We start from the raw sequence: 4,042 nt of genomic DNA, 5'->3' as shown, positions 1-4,042 counted from the left end.
CCTGTGTTTGCGTGATGATTGTCCTTCACTACTAATTCGCACACATATTGCATGACCACAGCGTAAAAAACAGTTCTTCATAGCCCATCCGTCTTTAACCTGGTTACAGAATCTTGTACAGTTACATGGAACAGTAAAACTGTAGTTGGGACGCTGTTCAAACTTTGGTTGGGATGCCAGTGCATTACTAAATTAAGTAGTGAGTTGAATTACGCTAGTTAGAGGTAAACAGCTAGCTACTTACTTCTCAAGCAGCAAAGATGTGGTTGGCCGAAGTTTTGCCCAATAACTCTTACATTGGGCCAAGCTTGGCTACCCACATTGGCCCAAGCTAGGGGATTGACATAGGCAAACAACCTCGGGCCAGCATGTACAGTTAGTGCACTGTTGACTTTGCCAACCTTTACCTGTGGTTTTCCTTTGCATGGCCCTAGGAAATTCGAGGAAGTATCCTGTAGTGAAACCTATTGTAGTGATGCAAATTTCGCTCGAAATAAGTGCTCTATCAAATTTGCTTATGACATTACAAATGTTTGGATAGCGAATTCATTCACAAAAGCAAAAAAAAATGAGTAACTTTGCTCATTACATTAGAAATTGCACAGAGCATGCTGACAGAGTATGCATACAGTTAAAGAAATTTTGCATCTTGTTCGCTTGAGATGCAAACCAAGTAAACGAAATGAAAGACTCGTACAAGTGGCTCGTGGTTCGAATCTTAGCACTGCCTCTGTTCTCCACTGGATTAAAAAAAAAATGTTCATAGAACTGAATAATCAGCCCTGGGGTAGGTAGTTAGGTAAAAAACTTTATTGATCCTTGCCACGGGGTCTTGGGTTTGTTCGGGCAATTCAGAAAGATGTGAATAATGTCTGCTTTGGTGCTTTGACACAAGTGGCAGTGAGGAGAGGTTTCACTGTGTGTTATAACAGAGAAGGAAAGGGGTCGTGGCTGTGACCGTTAGAAGTCTGTGTCACAAAACCTGGTCACTTTTGGGAAGAGATTTATGTGGTTGAGGGTACATCAAGCGGGAATTTCTAGAAAACGGTGAAGTTGTGGTAGTTGGCAAGTCTATCCCTGGTGGCCTGATCTCGGCGACCAGAGCCGACAACATACCATCAAACCAGGGCAGAATTTGGCCTCCTTGGTGTAGTACATGACCAGCATCCCGTATATGAATAGTACAACCCGGGCCCTCAGTCCACAGCGGCTGCGGAGCAACCGACCAAAGCGGTGGTCAGACCTGCGCATAGCGGAGAGGTCTAATAATCTCTGGATTCAGACAGGCCACCATTGGAAGCTGAATCTGGCAATGTTGAAAGTTAGAGCACTGTTCATTGACACTTACCTAGCAATGCTGTTTGAGGAATTAGCGGATACTAAATGTAATGTCATAGGGCTTAGTAAGGTTGGAGCAACGAGCAGCGGCGAGCACCGCTGCACGAGCAGGAGAAAGATGATCACGTGGTGCATGCACCATGGTGTGACGTGAAGAGGTAGGTGCTGCTGCATGCACGTCAAACACACAAGTTGCTTGAAATGCACCCACAAAGGCCAAAATTTGTTGAGCCACAGCACTGAAGTTTATCGCTTTTTCGCTAACGGCCAGCTGCACATCTGTAATGGGCAAATGACACCTGTCTGTAATAGTTCATAGTTAACTATTAGAAAATAGTTGACAAGCTTATTATGGTTTATCTATTTTCTGATGTCTGCCAACAGTGGTATTACAATTCTAAAGAAGCCATGTCTATACCTCAAAACGTGTGTTTTAAAAAATTCCGGTTCACCTTTGCTGAAACAGCCCGTATATATAGCCTTCATAAATTATCAGAAAGTATTGACTCAGTCGAAACCTCGGTAGCCATGCAGGCATTGCAGAGCCAGGGCATAGAAGAGGCATATGTAAAAGTACTGGGAAATGTTTAGAAAGTAATGAAGTTCCAATCAAGAAAGGAGTTGAGCTCTCCATGTGTTTATGGGAGGTATTCATCAGAGATCTGGATTAGGAAGCGTTTAGGTTACAATACCTTAGTAATCTATGACTTACTGTTGACATTGCTTAGCTATGTAAGTCTGGGGCGAATTGCAAAGCATGTTCGAGTACCTAGGCTGGTTAAGCAGAACGGTGGGCCTAAAAATTAATATGAAGAAAACTTGAGTAATGTTCAGTAGTCTCAAAAGGGAACAATAATTTAAGATAAGCAGTGAAGCGTTGGAAGTGGCAGAATAATACATCGACTTAGGGCTAGTTAGTTACTGCTGACCTAGACCACGAGAGTGCAATAACTAAGGGAATAAGAATGGAGTGACTGGAGTGCATTTGAGGGGAAGATGCTCTCGGGTCATGAATAACGGCTGGTCAGTATCCCTCAAAAGAAAAGTATCTTAACAGCTGTATCTTGCCAGCAGCGGTTTGGGGGGCAGAAACTTGGAGGCTAATAGAAAGGCTTGAAATTAAGTTGAGAACAGCGTAGTGAGTTATGAATGGAAAATGATAGATGTAATGTTGAGACTGGAAAAGAGCAGAGTGGTTCATGGAACAAATGCAAGTTAATGAAATTGTAGTTGAAAGCCAGTAGAAATGGGCAGGGCAGGACAGGACATGTAATGTGAAAGCAATATAAACAATGGTATTTAAGGGTACAGAAAGTTAGGTTGGCGGTAGAGATTAAGAATAAGATGGCTGTAGCTCTCACAGGACAGGACAGGTTCAATGTTAAGAGTATGGGAAAGGGCTTTGTCCTGCAGTTGACATATAGTCCAATATTTAGCAAAATTCCCCATGAAATTTGTAATAAGGGAGTAATTGAACTGAGTGTTTGAGGGCTGTAAAACAGGACTCACTTTTGAACCAATTTAGTTGTAGACACAGGTTTATCTATTTGAAAGATTCAAAGAATATTTGTGATAAAAAAAATTGCGCAGTTTGGACAAAGATCTCCAGGTGGTCGAAATTATTCCGAAGCACTTTCACTCCCTCCTTTATCCTTTCCCTTATGACACGGTTCAGGTGTCCAACGATATATGAGACAGATACTGCGCCATTTCCTTTCCCCCAAAAAACCAATTATTAATTATTTTAAATTTTCTACGAACCTGCTACCTGTCTTGATTGCCACTCGAGTGCTGCTTAGCAGCAAGCAAAATGATGTAGGTTTCAGGTCAATAATGGAATGTAGTATGCGGCCTCAACTTAGCTGTGGGACAGGATAACAGCAGTGTTGACAGGCTTGCTGGCTTATATTGTTATTTGTTTTTAGCCTTGACAAGTTGTCATTGGAGATTCATAGTCTAATGAAGGCTTGTGAATGCACTTCTTATTCTGTTCCTATCGCACCACCAAATGTTATATATATGCCTTGATCAGTTTCATATTCTGGTCTTATCTCATCTCCAAATCGTAGTTCTTGATCACTGCACTGATTCTTGTCAGAAATAACATTTATAGGCTCATTGTGGGGCTGGCAGAGCAGCAATGCTAGTTAAGTTACAACGGTTGCATCATATATATGGTTGCACATACATACCCCTACTGTCGGCATTTCAAAGTCTACACTTCCCATCATATATGTCGTTGAGAGTGCAAAATGAACACAAGCGACATCCAGCTTTCATTGTAGGCAGAGTTGCAGCGTTTAATTTTTGCTTTGTGAAATTAACTTTACGAGCATGCATTTCTGGCATAATTTCAAGTGTTCTTAGGTCTGCATTCAAGGAGCGATCAGTATGTATACTCTTAGATCTGTGTTTAAGGAATTTCACAGCACTCTAGGTCAGCGCTCAAGAAGCTTCTCACTACTCATAGGTCGGTGCTCAGCGAATTTCTCAACTCTGTGCTTTAGGAATTTTTCAATATTCTCTGGTCTGTCTGCTGGTAGTGTGAAGTTTATAAAAAAAAATGCTGTAACTGGTTCAGCTATCCACACTTTTAAAGAGTCTCGGGATATGTATATTGCGGTGTATTAGTCACTGTTTCGTTCTGAATCTTCGTTGATGCCTCGTTTACAACGGTACAACGTGCGACTTATATATACGGCAA

Source organism: Amblyomma americanum, chromosome 8 (genome assembly GCF_052857255.1).
Source record: "Amblyomma americanum isolate KBUSLIRL-KWMA chromosome 8, ASM5285725v1, whole genome shotgun sequence".
Lineage (NCBI taxonomy): Eukaryota > Metazoa > Arthropoda > Arachnida > Ixodida > Ixodidae > Amblyomma > Amblyomma americanum.
This window is presented reverse-complemented; position numbering follows the sequence as displayed.